We start from the raw sequence: 25321 nt of genomic DNA, 5'->3' as shown, positions 1-25321 counted from the left end.
TGATTTTAGAGTCAGGTAGAGTTGGGTTTAAGTCACAGCTTCACCATCAGTTGGTTATCTGACTTTGAACAACTTATTTAACTTCTCTGCCCCTTGGTTTTTCTCATCTGGAATGGGGGCACTAGTACCTACTCCACAATGTTGAATTAGAATGAACTGAAATAAGGTAAATAAAACATACTGCATCTCTAACAAATAGTTAAAGTTAATGGTACACGATCTGCTTGATAGAGATATAGGTGTGTCTTGCTCTAGGAAGATAAAGCTGGCCTCTTGGACCCACATCAAGTTTTTTTTTTTTCCTGTAGCAATCGTAGGGAACTAGATCTGCCTTGTCCCTAGCACCAAGTCTTGCATACTGTATTTCTCACTCAAATGCCAGCATTGTTTTCTCAGTTAAAAATTTTTTCTTCTGCCTTTTTAAGATCAAAATTGCATGCTGATTAAATATTAACATAAGTGAGGTTGGGATTTAATGTTCTTTGTTGCTGTTGTTGAAGTGTTACAGAAAGGATACAGCAATAGTGTCCCATTAAAACTTGACTATGATTTGATTTGTTCAGTATTTCTATACACCTCTTTGTGAATACATTGATATAAGGGTTCCATAAGAATGAAAAGTTCTGAGGCTCTGATTTAAAAATTTTGTTGTTCTTGGGCTAACATGGACCACAGTTAATTGCAACTGTTGGCAGTAAACAACTCCAATGTGAGGACTATTGAGCTGCAATCATTTTAACAAGGCTTCCTGGGTGACAGAGCCTATGGTGCCAGCAACTCATTTGAAAAGATTGAAGCCACAAATACTAACTGAGCCCTCTGGATTAATGAGACGCACTAATTCAATTCAGAGGAGCAAAACTTCATAGCTTGTTTAACTGGTTGTGATTTTATTAAATATGCCATTAAATTTGAAAGCAAGGCATTAGATAGTCTTTGACCCTATATCTATGTGTCTTTGTATTATAAATGAAGAAACATATTCAGTTGTAAAGTTTCAGAATGTTCTAATGTGAAAAAGTGATGCTCTTTTTCCCTTAATGTTTCCACTACTGTTTTCTCTTAGAAAGACCCAAAGAGATTTTGTAATATAGACACTAAACTGATTCAGATATGGTAATACTGCATTTCAGTACTTTTTATCCTTTGTATACTCAGAAATATTAAAAATCAAACACTTCTAACCACTCTTTTCCTTAGTCCCACAATGATCCTTTAAACTGTTTTGTGGTTTCTAGGCAAGGTAGTGCTGTGGCTTCTTTGTGCCATAGCCTTAGGCTGCAAATGCTCTGAATCCTTCAGTTTTATCCTTCAGAATTGTTCAAACTGCCTCAGTGCCAGCAGCACTGGCTTTCACATTGAGTCTCAGCCTTATGAGCGTCCCAAATAATTAGCAATCTTTCAACTTTTAAATAGCACGTTGCCTATGATATGTAGAATATGCAGATCTTATTTTGAGTTAAGTGCAAACACTTCTGCTAAAGCTTTTCTGAAGACTAATGATTCAGAATTCAAAAAGCAGACATTAAAAAAATAAAGGTCAGATTGAACTTACATTGAACTTATTATTCAAAATAATTGAACTTATCCTAGTGGTAAGTGGTATCAATTTGATAAACTGAAATTGTTTATATTTGATCATTATTGATATTTTTTTCTGAATATGTTTTACAAGGTTCACTTCTTGATGTATTCCATTGGAGTATTAACCTTTTAGATTTTCGTGTTTCTCAAATTGGTTATAATACTTGGTTTGCACATTATCTTAGAATAAATACATAAATTAGAAGAATTATCCTTTACTATTAGTATATTTATGATGGTGACAATGAAGATAATAATGAAATTTATGTTTACTTTTAATTATATTTAAAAGATTATTTTAGAACAGTTTTAGGCTTACAACAATTTTTGAGAGAAAGTTACAGAGAGTTCCCCTAAAACCCCTGCTCCCATGCATGTATAGCCTTCCAGTTATCAAAACTACTCAACAGACTGGTACATTTTTAGGACAGATGAACCTACATTGATACATCATAATCACTCAAAGTCCATGGTTTACCTTAGGGTTTCCTCTTGATGTTGTATATTCTATATAACTTTTTAGCAAATGGATAATGACATATATACATTATTATAATTTCACACAGAGCATTTTCACTGCACTGAAAATCCTGTGCTCTGCCTATTGGTTGACTGTCCCCAGTGTTTACTTTTTCCAGACTATAAACTATGAATTTTCAATGAACTGTCTTATTTAAACCTTATAGCAAACTCCCTAGCTGCAATTAATGGGCTAAGGGAATTATTTCATCTGAAACAGACCAATCAGATTCTTTAATTTGGAAATTTGAAATTGGTGTGGGATAAATTGCAGGAGCAAAGGATAAAATCTAGTGGGGCTGCTACCAGACCCTGTGGCCTCCTTATGTTATTCTTGTGTGCATGGAGAATTAAATAATGGATGCTAGGGGGAAATAAATAAGCAAATAAGCAGTCACAAAAGAGAAGCAAAGATAAAATTCAGAAAAAGAGAATAGCCTGGGTTGTGGATTTCTAGTTCCTCCTGTTCATGAGACTGCTGCTGCTGCTGCCAAGTTGCTTCAGTTGTATCTGACTCTGTGCGACCCCATAGACAGCAGCCCACCAGGCTCCCCTGTCCCTGGGATTCTCCAGGCAAGAACACTGGAGTGGGTTGCCATTTCCTTCTCCAATGCATGAAAGTGAAAAGTGAAAGTGAGGTCGCTTAGTCATGTCTGACTCTTCGCAACCCCATGGACTGCAGCCTACCAGGCTCCTCCATCCATGGGATTTTCCAGGCAAGACTACTGTATATGAATTACACAAGATGTTTCAGCATATGCTTTCCTTCCTTACATTAGCTTGAATTCTGTTATCTGCAATCCAAAAAACCTTGACTGAAGTTAATATTTTGATCAATTGTTTTGTATACACATAAAATCATAAATACAGCACTTCTCCCATCATTTCAAATCTCTGAGTTTTGTGTTCCAATGTAATTTCATTTAATCAGTCCAACCAAGAGGTATGACAAGAACAACAAAACCAAAATGACAGTATAGTCATTGTTCATTTCTTAATGCATTTTACTTGAGTGGGTTGCCATGCCCTCCTTAAGGGGATCTTCCCAACCCAGGGATTGAACACAGGTCTCCCACATTGCAGGCGGATTCTTTACCATCGGAGCCATCAGGGAAGCCCAAGAATACTGGAGTGAGTAGCTTATCCCTTCTCCAAGGGATCTTCCTGACCCAGGAACTGAACAAGGGTCTCCTGCATTGCAGGCAGATTCTTTACCAGCTGAGCTACCAGGGAAGCCCTAATGCATTGGTAATCTTGAGTAAGTCATGTACCTATTTTGTATGCTAGTTTCTTAAACTAAGTAGATAAAAATTACATAAGTAGTTTCTTATGTCTAGATTTATCAGACAGTTACTTAGGTATTTTAAGAATTTCTTTAAAGTGCTAAGAAGGTAAGGAGAGTGAGTGGGTGGGGTCTTTTGTCATTTGAAAAGCCCTGTTTTTACACATACACACACATGTGTGCATGCGTGCACACACAGTCATATACTGTCACACGGAAACTTACACATAAGCATATACTTGTAAATTCTATGTGAAAAATTATTTTTAATAGTAGTAAGGAGACACTTTGCTGTTTGTTCAGTATCCAATTATATTACAGAAGCACTTGCTATCTTAACTGTTAAATACTCTGCAGCTACTTCTGCTTTATTTTTTATCAATATTTGCACTGCTTCTTAAAACCTATGAAAAAAATTATACATTTTCATGGGCAGATAACTCTGGGTCTTAATTAGAAGAAAACTGTGTTGAAGTAAAAAGAAACATTTTATTTTCAGAAACACTGCTAGTCATAGGTCTTATACAGTTTACACTTCTTCAAGTCCTGAACAAACCCTCAAGCTAGTCTTGGATTTCTGTTTCTAATTTCAAAGCTTCAGTTCAGTTCAGTCACTCAGTCATGTCTGACTCTTTGTGACCCCTTGAATTGCAGCACGCCAGGCCTCCCTGTCCATCACCAACTCCCGGAGTTCACTCAAACTCACATCCGTCAAGTCGGTGATGCCATCCAGCCATCTCATCCTCTGTCGTCCCCTTCTCCTCCTGCCCCCAGTCCCTCCCAGCATCAGAGTCTTTTCCAATGAGTCAACTCTTCACATGAGGTGGCCAAAGTACTGGAGTTTTCAGCTTTACCATCATTCCTTCCAAAGAAATCCCAGGGCTGATCTCCGTCAGAATGGACTGGTTGCATCTCCTTGCAGTCCAAGGGACTCTCAAGAGTCTTCTCCAACACCACAGTTCAAAAGCATCAATTCTTCGGCACTCAGCTTTCTTCACAGTCCAACTCTCACATCCATACATGACCACAGGAAAAACCATAGCCTTGACTAGACGGACCTTTGTTGCAGAGTAATGTCTCTGCTTTTTAATATGCTATCTAGGTTGGTCATAACTTTACTTCCAAGGAGTAAGCATATTCCTAACTAAAACAAAGAGATTTATACTTAGAAGATTCCCACTGATGAGGACTGGCCTGTTTTGTTCCTTAAAACCTAAGATGATGAGTTACCCAAAGGTGGTGGGGGATAAGGAGGAGAGATAATAGTATGGAAAGATAACATGATGAAAGACAGCAGATTAGGAAGCTCCAGAAATCAGTTTGTTCCTTGAAACAACCACTGAACTGGTAGAAATGCAAAGCGGTACAGACGCTTTGGAGAATAATTTGAGTTGCTTGCAAAATTAAACATATCTTACTGTGTAATCCAGGATTTGTTCCCCATGATATTTTTATCAAAAGAAATTAAAAATGTGTTCATACAGAAACCTGAACATGGATACTTATCACAGCTTTATTTATAGTTGCAAAACTTGGAAGCAATTACAGGTGTCCTTCAGAGGTAAATCAATAAGCTGCAGTATATCCAGACAGTGGAATACTATTCATCAGTAAAGCAAAGTGCTCTAGCAGTCTATCAAAGACATGAAAAACCTTTAATGTATAATACTGTATTAAAAATCCAATCTGAAAAGGCTTTCATACTATATAATTCCAAGTATATGATGGGATGGAAAAGAAAAATGAAGGAGACATTGAAAAGACCAAGGGGATGAATAATAGAGCACAGATGATATTTAGGGCAGTGAAAATACTCTGTATGAAATCATAATGGTAGATACATTGCATTACAAATTTTTTCAAACCCACAGAATTTATTACAAGAGCGAATCCTGATGTAAACTATAGACTTTAGGTGATCATGATATTTCAGTGTAGGTTCGTCTGTTGTAACAATGTACTACTATATTGTGGGATGTTGCTATATGACAGAGTCTATGCATGTATGGAAGGACGAGGTATATGGGAAATTTCTGTAACTTCCTCTTCATTTTTCTGTGAACCTAAAACTGCTCTAAAATTATAAATATTAAAGAAAACTAAGTAAAATGAACACTAGTATATTTTATTTTTGATATATAGCTCTTTTTATTTCCTGCATTGTTTTAAAGCAAGTGCAGACAACAATAAATATATTACTGCACAAAAACAGAGTGGTATAATTGGTGATAAATAAAAGTTAGCAACATAAATGGGATAGCAGAGTTAGATAGGAGAGTTAGGTATTTTATTAAAGATAATTTTTGGTATCAATTCAAAATAAACTGTTAGAATTTGAATTAAAAATCTCCATGTTAACCACGAAGAAATTAACTTAAAAATACAAAGCAAAGAAAATGAAGAGGTGATTAAAATGGTACACTGGAGAAAAATTTTGAAAATCAAAAGAAGGTAATATTTAAAAAGTTAAAGTGTAAATGGCAAAAGTGAATATTCCATTATTAGTAATTGCTTTAAATAAGTTGTGACCAACCTAGACAGCATATTAAAAAGCAGAGACATTACTTTGCCAACAAAGGTACGTCTAGTCAAAGTTATGGTTTTTCCAGTAGTTATGTATGGATGTGAGAATTGGACTATAAAGAAAGAATTATGATGCTGAATAATTGATGCTTTTGAAGTGTGGTGTTGGAGAAGACTGTTGAGAGTCCCTTGGACTGCAAGGTGATCAAAGCAGTCAATCCTAAGGGAAATCAGTCCTGAATATTCATTAGAAGGACTGATGCTGAAGGTGAAACTGCAATACTTTGGCTACCTGACATGAAGATCTGACTCCTTGGAAAAGACCTTAGTACTGGGAAAGATTGAAGGCAGAAGAGTAGGGGATGATAGAGAATGAGATGGTGGGATGACATCACCAACTCGATGGCCATGAGTATGAGCAAGCTTCGGGAGTTGGTGATGGACAGGGCAGCCTATAAAGAGTGAGACACAACTAAACGACAAATGGAAGAAAGCAATTATGTTTCAACCAAATGATGCTTGTAAGAGAGTACCATTCAACCAAAAGACACAAAGAGGAGGAAAGTGAGAGAATGCAAAGAGATATTTCATACAGATAGTAATCAAAAATAAGCTGGGATGGCTCTAATAATAATAGAAAATACCAATTTTAAGACAAAAAGTTTTAGAAGACATGAGTTTATATTGATGAGTCAATTTGTCAAGAGGGGATATCAAGCATAAACATATGCACATCTAACAGTAGACCCTTGGAATATATAAACATTCACAGAATTAAAGGGAAAAAGAGATACTTCTCAGTAATAATTGGAGACTTTAAACCCCACTGTCACTAATGCATAAAATATCTTGAGTGAAGGTCAGTAAGGAAATAGATAACTTGAACAGTACTTTAAAAACAACTGCTGCTGCTGCTAAGTTGCTTCAGTGGTGCCTGACTCTGTGCGACCCATAGATGGCAGCCCACCAGACTCCCCCAAGAAACATTGTACTAAGCAACAGAAGATTTCACATTCTTCTTAAGTACACATGGAACATTTTCCAGAATAAAGCGCATGTCAGGCCATCAAATTTCAGTAAACTTAAAAAGATTGAAATCATAAAAGGTTTCATGTCTTGGCTGCAGTGAAGTAAAGCTGGAAAGAAAGGAAACTAGAAAATTCTTAAATACGTGGAAATTAAACAGCACACTCTCAACCAACCAGTAGGTCAAAGAAGAATTGTTAAAGAAACTATAATATATTTTGAAATGAATGAAAGTGGAAACACATCCAAAACTTATAGGATGCAGCAAACTACTACTCAAAGGAATCTATAGCTAAATATCTATGTTAATAAGAAAGATTTCAAATAAGCCTGCCTTTATCCTAAAGAGGTAGACATATAAAGACAAACTAAGGTAAAGACAAAGATAAAGTCATCAGAGGGAAATGAATAATAAATATTTCAGTGGAGATAAGTGAAAGGATAGGAAACAATAGAATAAATAAAACCAAGTTGTTTCTTTAAAGGTTATTAAAATTAATGACTCTTTAGCCAAACTCACTAGTGAAGAGATACTCAAATGAATATCACTCTGTATATAATAATTAATTCAAAATGTATCAACTTAATATAAGAACTAATTTTTTGCACTGTTAGAAAAAAATAGGAAATCTTTATGACATCCCATTTGGCAGTGAACTCTTGATTTGAAAATGAAAGCATAAGCAACTAAACAGTTGAAAAATCTTAGCCCTCAAAAGATGGTAATAATTTAAAGAGATGAATGAGGGAAGAGGAGTAGGCAAGCTTGATCCCAGCATTTTAAGGGGCTCACTCTGTGTGTTGTACATGCTTGAGTTTTGACAAATAATGACATATAGGACATAGATGACAAATGTGACAAATAACGACAGTATCATGCGGAGCAGTTTCACTGCCCTAAAATTGTGCTATGCTCAACCTATGCATTCTCTCCCTGCTCTGAAATCAAGGTAATCTTTTTTTTCTCTCTCTAGTTTCTCCTTTTCTAGAATGCCTTGTAACTGTAGTCATACAATATGTAGCCTTTCCAGATGTACTTCCTTCAGTTAGCAGTTTGTATGTAAGGTCCCTCCTAACTTTTAGGTAACTTTTAAGAGCTCATTCTGTATTATAGTTTCAGTTCAGGAGTTATTATCTGTGCTTTAAATGGTTGTATCCACATATTATTTATTATGTATTTATTGACTTTTAGTATATTTGGGAAAATTTATTCAAAATATTTTAGAATCAATTAAATTAACATCAAGGTTTAACTAATTTGATTAAGATTCTGTTATGTGAAGTTTCTTAGAGTTTAGTAAACTTAGTTTTCACATTTGCTTAATTGAAAGTTTTTGTGAGTATAGTAATATGATCTAAATTAATATTTTCCCAAATACACTAAACTTATAAATTATCTTCTCTTTAATTATGTCTAGTTTTTTCATATCAAATTTATACATATGTAAAAAATTATTTCCGTATCTTTTGTGTGAAAATTGCTCAGTCATGTCTGACCTTTGTGACCCCCTGGACTGTAGCCTGCCAGGCTCCTCTGTCCATGGAATTCACCAGGAATACTGAAGAGGGTTGCCATTCCCTTCTCCAAGGGATCTTCCCAAACCAAGGTTTGAACGTGGGTCTCCTGCATTGCAGGCAGATTCTTTACCATCTGAACCACCAGGGAAGCCCATCCTATAATATGTTGTTATTTTATCATTAATTATGCTCAGACTTGTCAAATATCAAACTTACAGAAAAATTTATTTCTCTCATCTTGATAAAGGCTAAAGGCTAAGTAATAACTGAAAACGTATGTGTAAAATTCAAAATCAAAGAGGTACTCAGCATATGTGTTTAGTCATGTCCAACTCTTTGCAAACTTGGGGAGTGTAGCCCTCCACACTCCTATGTCCATGAAATTTTCCAGGTCATAAAATGGGAGTGGTTGCCATTAACTATTCTAGGGGATCTTCCTGATCCAGGGATCAAACCCACGTCTCTTGTGTCTCCTGCATTGGCAGGCAGATGGAAAGCCCATCCTATAACATAATTTATTATTTTCTCATTAATTATGCCCAGTTTTGTCAAATATAAAACTTACACATATGTGAAAAAATTATTTCTCTAATCTTAAGGGTAAAGGCTAAATAATAAATAACTGAAAAATATATGTGGAAAATTCAAAATCAAATACATATCCAAACAAATCACCAAATTGATTATTTTTAGATAGTCTATCCAGTGAATGATTGATTTGGGTATTCTGCTTTTTAGTTTTAGATACAATATTTTGTTGACCAATCTGCCTTCATAGAGAGGAGTATAACTAAAAGTATTTATCTGCATAGTTAACTAAATAAAATTTCTAGTGCCACACTAGAAAACTAAAGGGGAGAGATACGGAATTGAGGAATACAATTTATATTTTTCCCATAAAGACACAAGTTTATAACTGCACTTATAAAAATATCTTCCAGAATATAATTAATATGAAACAATTTTATGATCATATCTAGTTATTGAAACTATATGTTGAACAATAATGTAAAAATGTTAAAAATAATTATTAGTATTATTGTCTAGCTAAATTTGCCACATACTTTTCAGTCTTTTTCTCTTTATACTCCCAAATGTTTAGCAGAAACAGCAAGTATCCATAGATAAATTGAACAGTTTTTTACTTTCCATCATGAGGAAAAAAATGAAATCTTGTTAACTAAAACCAATGTGTTACATAAAATAAGGTTAGAGAAATGTTCATTAAACTAATGGACCATTTGTGAATTAGTATTAGTACAAATTGAACAATTACTGAACTATCTAGTAAGAATGAACTTGGATCAATGAAAGTTGCTGTAACAATCCAGTAGACATAAACTCATAACACTTAAATGGAAAGGAGTTCATAGAGATATAGAGATGCAGAGAACCATAAGACAGCCAATGAAGACGACATAGCTGTTACGAACTTCTGTTTACCTAAAATATTAAAAAAAAAAAAAAGACATACATAGTCGAAATTCCATAAACTGAAAGAGCCACGAAAAGATGGTGATAGATTTTAAAAGGACTTAATCAGAAACTGATAGAGGTGTAATTTTTCTAAGGATTCAGAGGATTTAAATAATATAATGAATACTATAAAAAAATCACTATAAATTGAGCATTGATAAAAATCATTGGAATTAACTGTAAGGCACAACATCTGAAAGACATATTCTCTGACTGAAAATGTAGAATAATAAGAAAGTAGCTATTAGCAAAGTCTATACATGTTATCGATTAATAGAAAATTACACTGGATGCTGAAATATTTAGTGTTACTTGGCATTTGTGCAAATCTCCATATACTGATTTGAGTTGCAAATATATGCTAGAGACAGTTGATGTATTTAAATAAGGAAACATAAGAGTAAGCATTTCACTTTTTTGGTAGTCATAAAGCTTTAAAAGGAATGGAAGTATCCATTAGTATGCTGCTGCATTGCTTCAGTCATGTCTGTCTGTATGGACTGCAGACTGCCAGACTCCTTTGTCCATGGTATTTTCTAGGCAAGAGTACTAGAGTGGGTTGCTATGCCCTCCTCCAGGGGATTTTCCAAACCCAGGTCTCCTGCATTGCAGGCAGATTCTTTATTACTGATCTACCAGGAGAGCCCCATCCATTAGTATGGAACTGGTTAAATTTTTTTGTATTTGTTCTTTATGGATAATTTTCAAAGTTAATAGTGTCCCATAGAAAACAAGCTTCAATAAAATATAATTTTGGGAAATTAAATTAAAAATTAAAGTATTAAATATGTTATCTATTTATCTATCTATTACACATACATATTAAACACCTTGGAGCTTCCCAGGTGGTGCTAGTGGTAAAGAAACTGCTTGCCAGTGCAGGAGACCTAAGAGAGGCAGGTTTGATCCCTGGGTCAGGAAGATCCCTTGGAGAAGGCAATGGCAACCCTCTCCTGGAGAATCCATGGAATAGAGGAGCCTGATGGGCTGTATAGAGTCATAGGGTCACAAAGGGTCACACATGACTTAAGCAACTTGGCACACACTTTAAATGGCCTTATGCTTCCAAATTCATAATAGTGGTTGGCTTTAAGAATGACTTCAAAGGAATAAGATTAAGAAGCTAAAGTGTAGGAAAATATTTTTTCTATTAAAATCTATATTCTCTGTAATGGCCTATACAGGAAAAGAATCTTGAAAAGAGTGTGTGTGTGTGTATAACATTGATTTTGCTGTGCACCTGTAACTAAGAAAACGTTGTAAATCAACTATGCCTATTTTTTAAAAATCTCTTATATGTTTCTTACTATATGGCATTCTGTAAAAGGCAAAACTGTGTAGATGGTAAAAAGATCATTGGTTGCCAGGAATTGGGGGGAGAGAAGGATGAGTAGCTGAACTGTAGAAGATTTTTAGGGCAGTGGAAGTAATGTATATGATACTATGATGGTGGATACATGCCACCCCTACAGTTGTTCAAAGCCAAGAAAGTATAATACCATGAGTGAAACCTAGTGTAAACAATGATTGGTGATAATGATGTGTCAATATAGGTTCAGATTCCTGTATCTTCCTCTCAGTTTTACTGTAAACCTAAAACTACACCAAAAAAGGTCCTTAAAAAATCTGATAAATGTAAATTATCTAGGGTGATGTAAAATTTGGTTTATAATTTTGAGTAAGCATGATTGCTTAAAATGAAATAGAGAGTAAATCACTGATTGAGCGTTATACTCATCAAACCTTATAAGGAGTCTTTAAGATTCTTGACAGCAATAGTATTCGCTGACCTTGATGTTTACTAAGCTTGCTACCTGAGATCTTATCTCTCCCCAAATAGTAAGGGATCTGCAGTGAGCATTTACCCTGCTTTTATCTCCTGCAACTGACTTTTGCTGATTTCAGCTTTTGGTGTTTGGCTTGAGCCTGCTTCACTCCTCATGCACTTCACGGTTGGATAATAGGATATATGGATATGTGTTTATTGTCAATAAGCTAATTAGAGGAAAACAATCTGAGATAAATATCCAAGTCTGAGACTTAAAAGACAGTTCTTAGCCAGGATAGGGTTATTTTGATACTCATATTACAAATGTCATACAGATTACAAAAGGTAATTAAGCATACTTCTGCTAACAACTATTGCTGGAATATGTGTGTTTTAATAGCATTGTCCACGGATAAATTATAGACTGTGTCCAAGAGAAGTATTTGCACATTTTATCAGTGCCTGTTTTCTATCAGTCTGTTAAGGCAGCCTCCGCTTCATGTTTGTATTCCTCTGTATATATGTTTGTTAGGTGACTATCTTACATGAACAAAACAAAAAATAAATTTAAGTCTAAATGTATAAATTGGAGGTGCCTCATTTGTTGTTTTGGTCTTCTATGGGGTTTCCTTTTTGGTAGTTTTTAAATAAATAATCTCAAGTAGAGATTGTGTGAGTGTGAGCCTAATTTAGTTATCTGGGTAAATGTGGATGTATGAAAGAAGAAAAAAACAAAGAAACACAGAAGGGATATGATAAGAGATAGATCCAGAGGAAGTTTCATAGTTTACTGTCTTCCATTATAACCATTATACTACTCTACTGAAATTGCACTATGGTGAGCATGATAGTTCTTATAATCTGTGGTATTTAACAAAGGTGATTTTGTGTTTTTTTCCTGCCTGTGTACATACCTAATTCCTGCATTACCATGAATTTTTCTTTTAAAAACCCAGAACTACCTTCTTTTTGTTTCATATAGCATTATTTGTCCTTTTAATTATTTCACAGTGCTATAGAGTAATGCAATTATAAGAAAAATGTATAACTCAGCATCATAGTTTATCATTGTAAAAATAGCATGAGATACATGACAAGTGAATTCTCAGTAGGACTTTAGATAAACTGAGGGAGGCTCCTGCTTAGCTGTTGTCTGTTTTGTAATTTAAATTCCTCCTACAGTTCTCTAAAGGACAGTAATTTAGATGTATCATTTAAACAACTACTGTCATACTGTCTTGCCACAATTACTCAAGTTGAAGTGAAAAATTACTCCCCAGCTATTCTTAACCTGGTATTTTATCAAATAAAGGAATTTATGGATTGTTCTAGTGAGCATTTAAATAATAAATGAAAAGAATTCCAGATGAATACATTGTCCTTTAAAGTTAGAAGGGTTTCCTTTCTCAGAGGAGCAACTAAGATGCCAAGCCCTCTCCATGTTGACTTATTAGTGTCACCAAAAGGAAGTAAATTGTTGGAAATACAAAGAAAGTAGACTTATGGCCCTCATGTGAATTATTCATGCTTAGTAGATATAGAACAGTTTCTGTTGAAATGTAAAAATCTGTATATAGAGAAATACCCACATAAGTGTCACACTCAACACTTTAATATTATTTGCCCATAAAATATTTCATACTGGTATAATTATGAATAATTAAGAATTTAGAAACTAGGAATCTAAAGAAGGACCAGGCTGTTTCTCACTGGTAGGTAAAAGAACTTAAAAGTAATCTGTGCACTTATCTAATCCATCACTCACATCTTCAACTGAGATTTCTACAAGGTTTTCTCTTATGCTTATTTTTGTTTCTCATCCTTTAATATAGAACAGTCAATAAATTAATAGTAAGAACTGAAATAAACATTTTCAAACTTTTTAAAAAATCTTTGTTATTAACTAATTTATTATCACCCATTTTACTCCCTCAGTTAGAAAACATTTCAAAGAAAATTTGGAAAAGATAATAGCAATTTTAAATCAGACTAACACAGTTCATAAGACCTGATGATTAAATCCTGCCTGGTCTTTTCAAATCCAGTGACTAGAAAAAGTTGGCTTAAAGCTCAACATTCGGAAAATTAAGATCATGGCATCTGGCCCTATCACTTCATGGGAAATAGATGGGGAAACAATGGAAACAGTGGCTGACTTTATTTTTTTGGGCTCCAAAATCACTGCAGATGGTGATTGCAGCCTTGAAATTAAAAGACGCTTACTCCTTGAAAAGAAAGTCTTGACCGGCCTAGATAGCACATTCAAAAGCAGAGACATTACTTTGCCAACCAAGGTCCATCTAGTCAAGGCTATGTATGGTTTTTCCAGTGGTCATGTATGGATGTGAGAGTTGAACTGTGAAGAAAGCTGAGTGCTGAAGAATTGATGCTTTTGAACTGTGATGTTGGAAAAGACTCTTGAGAGTCCCTTGGACTGCAAGGAGATCCAACCAGTCCATTCTGAAGGAGATTAGTCCTGGGTGTTCTATGGAAGGAATGATGCTAAAGCTGAAACTCCAGTACTTTGGCCACCTCATGGGAAGAATTGACTCCTTGGCAAAGACTCTGATGCTAGGAGGGATTGGGGGCAGGAGGAGAAGGGGACAACAGAGGATGAGATGGCTGGATGGCATCACTGACTCGATGGACGTGAGTCTGAGTGAACTCCGGGAATTGGTGATGGAGAGGGAGGCCTGGTGTGCTGCGATTCATGGGATCGCAAAGAGGCAGACAGTACTGAGCTACTGAACTGAACTAGATTATATGTTACATTATATCACTTATCAGTTTCTTTGGAGAAGTATCAGGTATCCTTGCAGACAAATCGAGCTTTGAAATCAAATGTACCTGGATTGGAATCTTAGTTCTCTCAATGAATGCTCATGTGAACATAGGCAATAATTTCTGATCTTTAACGTCTTCAACTAGATTTTGGAGGAAAAAAATCTTTTTAATGTTTATAACCTCATTTTTTATTAAGGAATAATTGACATATAACAGTTTCAGGCATGCAAAATAATGGTTCAGTATTTGTATACATTGTGGAACAATCAGCACAGTAAGTCTAGTTTACCTTATCACCTTACATCAGTTCAGTTCAGTTTAGTCACCTTACATAGTTACCAAAAATTAATTTCTTGTGATAATACTTTCTTAGCATCTTTTGAATAGGTAATGCAGTATTGTTAACTGTAGTCATCATGCTGTACATTAATTACCCATGACTTATTTACTTCATAACTGAGAGTTTGTAGTTTTGACCCCCTTTACATATTTCTCCTACCACCACCACCCCCATCCTCTTGCAATAACCTGCCTGTCCTCTGTATCTGTGAGCTTGTTTTTGTGTGTTTGTATTTGTTTTTTTTTTCTGTTTTTTTAGATTACATATATAAATGAAATCAAACAGTACTTATCTTTCTCTGATTTATTTCACTTAGCATAATTTCCTCAGAGTCTATCCGTGTTGTTGCAAACAGTAAGATTTCATTCTTTTTCTATGACTTATATTGTGGTCAAAATGTCTTTATCCATTCCTCTGTTGATGGAGACTTAGATTGTTGCTAGGTCCTGGCTATTGTAAATAATGCTGCAGTTAGTAATGGATGCATAGATCTTTTTAAGTTAGTGTTTTTATTTTCGCTATTTTTTTAAAAATGATGCAAGTATGGTTTACTAAGCTTAGTACCTTAGTACAGGTGCTTAGTACTTGGTACACTGTGCCTTAGTACAGATGCTGAGGTTTGCCGAAGGAGCTCTTAATGTTCAGAGCCTGGAGGAAATTCTGCCAATTTTTATTGAGCAGTTACACCAGGAAGTTGACAGTGAAGTGGATACTGTACACAGTCTCATCGTCTGTCATCCTCATGTGGCCAACAACCACTACCGTGGACTTTACTTCATCAACTTTGGCCGCCAAGTTCCTATTTTGGGTCAGCAAGGAAGGGAACTTGCCAGCCATATTCAGGTCTACACCCAGGATTTGTGGAATCTGCTTGATAAGAGACTCTTGAAGCCAAAAAGGCATCATAGTTCTTGGCCAGTTTCTTGACCAATTTCTTATGCTTGTTGAGTTTCTTCAGCGCCTTGTCCGTGTGGGGGATGTCCACAGCTTTGGTGGCCTCATCACAATGTCCCCCAGAACACATATTTTTTAAATCAAATTGTTGTTGTTACTGTTGTTTTGCTCTTGGATTGTAGGAGTTATTTATATATATTGGATATTATCCCATTGCCAGATATGATATATTAGCAAAAATTTTCTCTCATTCCTCAGGTTGCTTTTTCCTTTAATTCATGTTTTTGTTTTTGCTGTGCAGAAGCTTTTCAGAATGATGTACTACTGCTTTTTTGTTGATTTTGTTGTTGTTGCTTTTGCTTTTGTTATCAGGTTTAAAAATTCACCACCAAGGCCTAATGAAGAAGCTTATTGTCTACATTTTTTTCTAGAAATTTTATGTTTTCAGGTCTTACATTTAAGTGTTTAATTCATTTTCAGTTAATTTTTGAGTATGGTGTAAGAGAGTCATCCACTTTCATTCTTTTGCATGTAACTCTAGTTTTCCCAGAACCATTTACTGAAGAGACTGTCCTTTCTCCATGGTATATTCTTGACTCATTATAAATTAATTGACCATATATGCGTGGGTAAAAATTCTTGAAGTATTCGGTAAGCTTATATGAAGATAAGTTAATCACTTGATAAAAATAAGAAGCATAAAACATAATGTTATTATCACTTATTATTTTCACATCCGTTATTGTCTTTTTATCTCTGTAAATAGAATTGTTCAGTTTAGTCTAATACTGAATTAAGAGCACTCCTTATACCATGGACCATTTCCTTAACTCCTTATGACCTAGTGTGCCAATAATATGACAACTTTATTACAACTCTCACATTAAAAATAATAAACCTACTTTGCCTGAAATATGATTGGCTCTATTGTCTAATTTTTTAAAAATACTTTAACAAATGATTATATATGATGTCATCTTTTCCTAGGTGCTTGGATCTCTCTGTTAAACATAGAGACGTTTTGGATCATTCGAATGGTAGGAATTTCAGTTATTTCTTTGGAGTTTATCTTTTAAATTTTACTTTGTGTAGTGGGAGTCCTGACTAGTCATTTCTATTTAATATGCCATATTGCTGAAAAAAATCCATATGAAGGTAGCTGGAAAGTATTTATCTCCCACAGAGATCTTTTCTATCTCTGAAATTGATGATTCACATGGGACATAAACATTTGTGTTGCCACTAGGATGTTTTTGTCTCAGAGTTTACCTCATGGGCTTTATTCACATGTTGGCATATTGTTTGTTTATGCCCTGAATTTTCCCTGAAAAGTTAAGTCTAATGTATGGCAGGATTATAGCACACTAAAACACTACTACTATTACCTTTGCCTTTAAAGTAATTGATAATGCAGTTGATTATGTTAGTTAATAATATTGTGGGAATGGTATTGGAGGCTAAATATTCAAGTTTAAATTTGGAAATTATTATCCTTAATTAAAAGCTCATTCAATTTTATTCTTCCCAAATTGTTATTGTTATAGTATATGAAAACTTATCTTGGCCAGTGTTAAAACTTTGGTGTTGCATAAATATGTCTTATTCTTGTTAAATGCAAAAAAAAAAAAAATGCTTTCTAGATTGTATACTTCCATCATCTGATAAAGTTGGGATTCAAAAGTAGTTTTGCAAATTATATTCCTAAATCTATTGATACAGTTTCTAGGCATATGATAACATATAAATTATGTCATACTGGTCCTTTATGTATGAAATAATTTGGGGCTGGGAGGATATGCTTTAATTTTCGATTACATTTGTGGATTTGTGAATTTCTTATAAGTTTGTGGGTTTTGTTTTATCTATATTTTTCTTTATATAATTTGACTTTATGTTAATTACATATGTATATGCTCAATTGCTCAGTCATGTCTGACTCTTTGCCACCCTTTGGACTGTAGCCCACCAGGCTCCCCGTCCATGGGATTCTCGAGACAAGAATACTGGAGTAGGTTGCTATTTCCTTCTCGAGGGTATCTTCCCAATCCAGGGATCAAACTCAATGTGTCTCTTGCATTGGCAGGCAGATTCTCTACCACTGAGCCAGCCACCTGTGAAGATACTTAAGTGTATATGACTCTTTTAAAATATTGCTTGTGTACCCTTACTTTTTGTAGTATATATTTTCTACTTGGTATTTTTGTCTTAAGTCCATTTGTCAATTATAAATATTGAGGTATAAAAATTTTCTTGGGAGGGAGATTCCTTTTTTTCAGGTGTCTCTTCCCTCATCCATTAATTTTTACATATTTTGTGAAGGTATGCTTAGTTTTATTAGCCAAAACAGTACATAGTTACAAGAGAAGTGCTCTCATTTTTAATAGATGAGATTAACATGTGATTATAGTAACTATAGACATATTGCAGTTATTATCACCTTAAATTGTGTTTTTTATTTGCTGTGCATTTTGTTACTTTCTAAAATTTCTTAGTTTTGTAGGATTGATAGAATTTTTTCTTTAATCATTTATAAAATATACGTTACTCTTCCATAGCACATTTAATATTTTACCATTGATATATTAATTCCAATTAAAATTAATTAGAATATTTGTCCTCTTATAAGATAAGAAATAAAATCAGTGGAATGGTTTCTCTTTGAACTTATTTTCCCCTTTTCTGTATTATTTATTTATGTTTTTAATTCTAGTTATAAATAATAAAAATTATTTGTATTTTTAATTCTAGTTCACTTTGAATATAAAATTTGCATTATTTATTTACTTATTTGATGTTTACAATAAATATTATTCATACTTTCTGATTTGCTATATAAATTTCTTTGTTCACTCTAGCTTCCCTTGTCCCTTTTAAAATACATGGATTAATTTATCTGCTGCATTACTTTCTCACTGTAATGAATGATAGTCTTTAGTAATCTATTCACTGAGAGTCTCTAGATAATACATTTCTGCATCATTTCCCTAAAATGCTGACAGTGTACCCTTTCACTTGAGTACCAGTAGAGAGTAACTAAATGCCAATTTATCAATGTTTTCCATTTACTCTGAAGCTCTGACTCCAGTTTACTGATTCATTCCTGCTTATAAAATATCTGCTAATTTGATTGTTGTACTTTTCCAGATCAGTCTTTCTCTTTGATTTTGATATTTGTCTTTTTCTTGATGTTCTACACTTCAGTATTCAATGTCTAATTGATGATTTTTCTAAAATTTACGCAGCTCTGCTAATGTAGCCTAGTGACGCTTTTAGTCTGAGGATCCAAACATTATTTGGTGCTAAAAATATTTAATCATGATATTCTCTTTATCTTTAAATAGTCTCCAAATGTTCCTTTATCCTTATTGTCAGTATTCCCTTCCTTAATAACTTCTTTTAAATATAGGATGGAGCTACTCATTCTAACCACATTTAGTTCTCTGCATGCATCACTTCAGTCTATTTATGTTTATTCTCCAACTCACTAAATCTTTTTACAGATATGTTGTATCTAATATTTGTTCTGTTTGCTGTGTCTGAGATAATTTTTATTTGAACACCTGAATGTTTTCGTTTGTGAAATCATCTTTTCTCACACTTACCACTTTTTATTTGTATATTTTTTCTATTGCTATTTAATGAATTACTAAAATCTGCTGACTGAAAACAAACACACATTCATTGTCACAGCTTCTGTGAACCAGGAGGCCTGGCATGGCTTAGCTGGACACTGCTCCAGGTCATAAAAGGCTATGGTCATGGTGTGGACCAGGTTGCATTTTATTCTGGTGACTCAACTGGGGAAAAATAGGATTCCAAGCTCATTTAGGTTGCTGTCAGTGTTCATTTCCTCATGACTCTTAACTGAGATCCTCAAATTCTTCTTATTGATTGTTGACTTGTGGGCTGCACCAGGTTTTGGAAGTTGCCTACCATTCCCTGCCATAAGGATCTTCACTAGTAGTTTTACAAGATGGAAGCTTACTTCTTCAAGGCCAACATAATACTTCTATCCCTATGTCTCTCGCCCCAGTGGCTAGGAGTCTTACATGAGAAACATAATCATAGGAGTAACATCCCATTATCTTTGTCAAGTTCTATTGTTTAGAAGCAAGTCACAGATTCCACCTGTACTCCAGGGAGTATACTAAGTGTGACACATTGGGGTGTCATCCTTTATATATTTACCACATTATTTAATAAATTCCTTTATTCTTTGCAGAGTTTCTGCTCTTCATACTTTTAAACATCAGCAACTATATTCATGGCCCTCTGGGGAATGCTGCATAATATTTCCTATTGATATTCAATATCCTTAATATTTTGCATTTTCTGTTAAAAATGGAAATTTGTGTTTGAAAGCTTATGAGCTGTAAGATTTTTGTTTGAAAGTTCATGTTATGAGATTATTTTTCTTCATTATATTTCATCTTCTTGCATGATATTTCATCTGACTCTTTGCAGTCATCAGTGTTGCGGATTCTTGGTATGGGTCTTATGTTAGGAAACTTAGTGTTTTGTACTACATGAGGAACAGTCTACCCACCAAGACTAACTTATCTGTGAGGTATAGGTGACATGGTGCCCAGATTCTACAACATTCTTGGGGCCTGGGGAAATGTTTTCATTTTAATATCTTTTAAAATAAAAATAAAAATTAATAATAAATATATAGCAATGAATCTTGTCTGGCTTATATTCACCTTCATACTAGTGCAGTAATATAAGTTATATATATATATACACATATATGTATATATATGTATTTATTGAGGAAGGAGCCCACAAAGACAAAATGACTAGAACTCATAACAGCCGTGCAGTCATGATACTATTCCACTGGACATTTTAGCTATATGTAGTATTGGCTTACACTGTTCTTATTTCCAGAAGGGAGAAAAATCACTGTTCTCTGGTACTTGTAGATCTGTTAGGTTTAACTATTTTAGAATCTCATTGACTTGCTCATTCACTTGCATAGGTGAAGATGTAAGAAAAAGAAGGAACTCCTTAAAATTTTTGCTATTAAAAAATGGACTACTTATAGAGCTGTCTACAGAGTTAATGCATGACACTGTTATCTCTTAGTTGCTCATTTAACTAAGTCTGAAAGTCAGATCAGAAATTTTCAGCTTTAGACTGATTAACATAAACTTGAACCAGAATCAATTAAAAAACAAAAGTAAACAATAGACAATTAAACATACCTAAATATTAGGGAAAATGAAACAATGGGGTCTAAAACGTTGGTATGAGGCAGAATCATGTTATTATAAAAGTTAAGTCACTCAGTTGTGTCCTACTCTTTGTGACCCCATGGACTGTAGCCCACCAGGCTCCTCAGTCCATGGGATTTTCTAGGCATGCATACTGGAGTGGGTTGCCATTTCCTTCTCCAGGGGATCTTCCCAACCCAGGGATCAAACCTGGGTCTCCTGCATTGTAGGCAGATGCTTTACCATTTGAGCTACCAGGGAAGCCTGATATATATTGTTATTATAGTATATATCCCAGCAAGATGATAGGAGGGGCAAAATCACATTTAGAATCAAAACCCTTACCTGCCAAAGATGCTCAGAGAGCTCAAACAAACCTTGTGTGCACCAGGACCCAGAGACCCCACAGAGACTGAGCCAGAACTGTGCTTGAGTGTCTCCTGTGAAGGTAAGGGTCAGCAGTGGTCTAAGGCAGGGGCAGCAGTTCTGGATGCAACAGACCTGGGTATGCCATAAGCCCTTTTGGAGGAGGTCGCCATTAACTCCACCATAGAGCCGCCAGATCTTGCACAGGACTGGGAAACAGACAAAGCAGAACCATGTGCACACCAGGACCCAGAAGAAAGGAGCAGTGATCCCAGAAGAGACTGGCCCAGACTTGCCCGTGCATGTCCAGGAGTCTCTGGTGGAGGTGTGAGTCGATGGCGGCCTGATGCAGGGTCAGGGGCACTGAGTGCTGCAGTGTGTGGATGGGACCTTTTGAAGGAGGTCACCATTATCTTCATAACCTCCACTGTAGTTTGGCCTCAGGTCAAACAACAGGGAAGGAACATCATCCTGACCATCCATAGAAAATTGGATTCAAGATTTACTGAGCATGGCCCCACCCATCAGAACAAGATCCAGTTTCCCCCTTAGTCAGTCTCTCCTAGTAGGAAGCTTCCATAAACCTCTTATCCTTATCTATCAGAGGGCAGACAGAAGGAAAACCACAGTCACATAAAACTAACCAAACTGATCACATGACCATAGCCTTATCTAATTCAATGAAACTATGAGCCATGCTGTGCAGGGTCACCCAAGATGAAAGAATCATGGTGGAGAGTTCTGAAAAAATGTGGTCCACTGGAGAAGGGAATGCAAACCACTAGCACTCTTGGCTTGAGAATCCCATGAATACCATGAAAATGCAAAAAGATAGGACATTGAATGATGAACTCCCCAGGTCAGTAGGTGCCCGATATGCTATGAAAGATCAGTGAAGAAATAACTCCAGAAAGAATGAAGAGATGGAGCCAGAGCAAGAACAACACCCAGTTGTGGATGTGACTGGAGATGGAATTAAAGTCTGATGTTATAAAGAGCAGTATTGTGTAGGAAATGAACATTAGGGCCATGAATCAAGGCAAATTGGAAGTGGTCAAACAGGAAATTGCAAGAGTGAATGTCCACATTTTAGGAATCAGTGAACTAAAATGGACTGGAATGAGTGAATTTAACTCAGATGACCATTTATATCTACTACTGTGGGCAATAATCCCTTAGAAGAAATGGAGTAGCCATTGTAGTCAACAAGAGAGTCCAAAATTCAGTACTTGGGTGCAATCTCAAAAACGACAGAATGATCTCTGTTTCCAAGGCAAACCATTCAATATCATAGAAATCCAAGTCTGTGCTCAGAACAGAAATGCTGAAGAAGCTGAATGGTTCTGTGAAGACCTATAAGACCTTATAGAACTAATGACCCAAAAGGTGTGCTTCTCATTTTAGGGGACTGGAATGCAAAAGTAGGAAGTCAAGAAATAACTGAAGTAATAGGCAAATTGGCCTTGGAGTACAAAACAAAGCAGGTAAATGCTAACAGAGTTTTGCCAAGAGAACACACTGGTCATAGCAAACACCCTCTTCCAGCAACACATGGGAAGACTCTACATGTGGACATCACCAGATGGTCAATACAGAAATCAGATTGATTATATTCTTTGCAGGCAAAGATGGAGAAGCTCTATACAGTCAGCAAAAACAAGACTGGGAGCTGACTGTGGATCAGATAATGAACTCCTTATTGCCAAATTCAGACTTCAATTGAAGAAAGTAAGGAAAACCACTGGACCATTCAGGTAGGACCTAAATCAAATCCCTTAATGATTATACAGTGGAAGTGACAAATAGATTCAAGGGATTAGATCTGATAAAGAGTGTCTGAAGAACTATGAATAGAGGTTCATGACATTGAACAAGAGGCAGTGACCAAGACCATCCCCAAGAATAAGTACAAAAACGCAAACTGGTTATCTGAGGAGGCCTTACAGATAGCTGAGAAAAGAAGACAAGCTAAAGGCAGAAGAGCAAAGGAAAGATATAACTATTTGAATGCAGAGTTCCAAAGAATAGGAAGGAGAGATAAGAAAGCCTTCCTCAGTGATCAGTGCAAAGAATTAGAGGAAAACAATAGAATGGGACAGACCAGAGATCTCTTCAAGAAAATAAGAGACACCAAGGGAATATTTCACGCAAAGATGGGCACAATAAAGGACAGAAACTGTATGGACCTAACAGAAGCAGATTATATTCAGAAGAGGTGGCAAGAATACACAGAAGAACTGTGCAAAAAAGATCTTTCCTACCCAAATAACCATGATGGTGTGCTTACTCAGTTAGAGCCAGACATCCAGAATGCGGAGTCAAATGGGCCTTGGGAAACATCACTGTGAACAAAGCTAGTGGAGGTGATGGAATTCCAAATCCTAAATGACGATGCTGTGAAAGTGCTGCATTCAGTATGTAGGCAAATTTGGAAAACTCAGCAGTGGCCACAGGACTGGAAAAGGTCAGGTTTCATTCCAATCCTGAAGAAAGGCAATGCCAAAAAGAATATTTGACCTACTGCACAATTGCATTCATGTCACATGCTAGCAAAATAATGCTCAGAAAATTTCTCCAAGCCAGGCTTCCACACTATGTGAACTGTGAACTTACAGATGTTCAAGCTGGATTTAGAAAAGGCAGAGGCACCAGAGATCAAATTGCCAACATTCGTTGGATCATAGAAAAAGCGAGAGAGTTCCAGAAAAACATCTACTTCTGTTTTGTTGACTACACTAAAGCCTTTGACTCTGTGGATCACAAGAAACTGTGGAAAGTTGTTAAAGAGATGGGAATACCAGACCACCTGACCTGCCTCCTGAGAAATCTGTATGCAGGTCAAAAAGCAACAGTTAGAACTGGACATGGAACAACAGATTGGTTCCAAATCGGGAAAGGAATACGTCAAGGCTGTATATTGTCACCCTGCCTATTTAACTTATATGCAGAGTACATCATGAAAAATGCTGAACTGGATGAAGCACAAGCTGGAGTGAAGATTTTTGCACGAAGTATCGATAAACTTACATTTTTAGATAATGTCACCTATATGGCAGAAGGCAAAGAAGAACTAAAGAGCCTTGTGATGAAAGTGGAAGAGGAGAGTGAAAAAGTTGGCTTAAACTCAACATTCAGAAAACTAAGATCATGGCATCATGGCATCTGGTCCCATCAATTCATGGCAAATAGATTGGGAAATAATGGAAACAGTTACAGACTAGTTTTCTGGGCTCCACAATCACTGCAGATGGTGATTGCAGCCATGAAATTAAAGGACACTTGCTCCTTGGAAGGAAAGTTAAGACCAACCTAGGCAGCCTATTAAAAAGCAGAGACATTACTTGCTGACAAAAGTCCATCTAGTCAAAGCTGTGTGTTTTATCCATTAGTCATGTATGGATGTGAGAGTGGGACTCTAAAGAAAGCTGAGCACTTTAAGAATTGATGCTTTTGAACTGTGGTGTTGGAGGAGACTCTTGAGAGTACCTTGGCTTGCATGGAGGTCAAACCGATCAATCCTAAAGGAAGTCAGTCCTGAATATTCATTGGAAGGATTGATGCTGAAAGCTGTAACTCCAGTGCTTTGGCCACCTGATGCAAAGAACTGACTCTTATGAAAAGACCCTGATGCTGGGAAGAATTGAAGGCAAGAGGAGAAGGGGTGGATAGAGTATGTTACGATTGGATGGCAAAACTGACTTGATGGACATGAGTTCGTGCAAGTTCTGGGTTTTAGTGATACAGGGAAACCTAGCATGCTGCAGTCCATGGGGTCGCAAAGACTTGGAAACAACTGAGTGACTGAACTGAACATGGAATAAGATGTACTCATCCATTTGTCTGCTCTGTATCCGAGTGGGCTTCCAGGTAGTATAGTGCTAAAGAATCTGCCTGCCAGTACAGGAGACACAAGACATTTGGTTTTAAACCCTGGGTTGGGAAGATCTCTTGGATTAAGAAATGGCAACCCGCTCTAGTATTCTTGCCTGGAAAATCCCATGGACCAAAGAGTCTTGGGTCTATAA

General features: G+C 35.8%; 1 pseudogene; it reads right to left on the bottom strand.

Annotated features, from left to right (window-relative positions):
* Positions 1 to 15420: 15420 nt before the first annotated feature.
* Positions 15421 to 15844, bottom strand: LOC120856527 (annotated as a pseudogene).
* Positions 15845 to 25321: the final 9477 nt, after the last annotated feature.

This window comes from Oryx dammah, unplaced genomic scaffold (assembly GCF_014754425.2).
Source record: "Oryx dammah isolate SB20612 unplaced genomic scaffold, SCBI_Odam_1.1 HiC_scaffold_28, whole genome shotgun sequence".
In the NCBI taxonomy this organism is placed as follows: Eukaryota; Metazoa; Chordata; class Mammalia; order Artiodactyla; family Bovidae; genus Oryx; species Oryx dammah.
The sequence above is the reverse complement of the archived record's forward strand: the minus strand, read 5'-3'. Positions and strand labels throughout refer to the sequence as shown.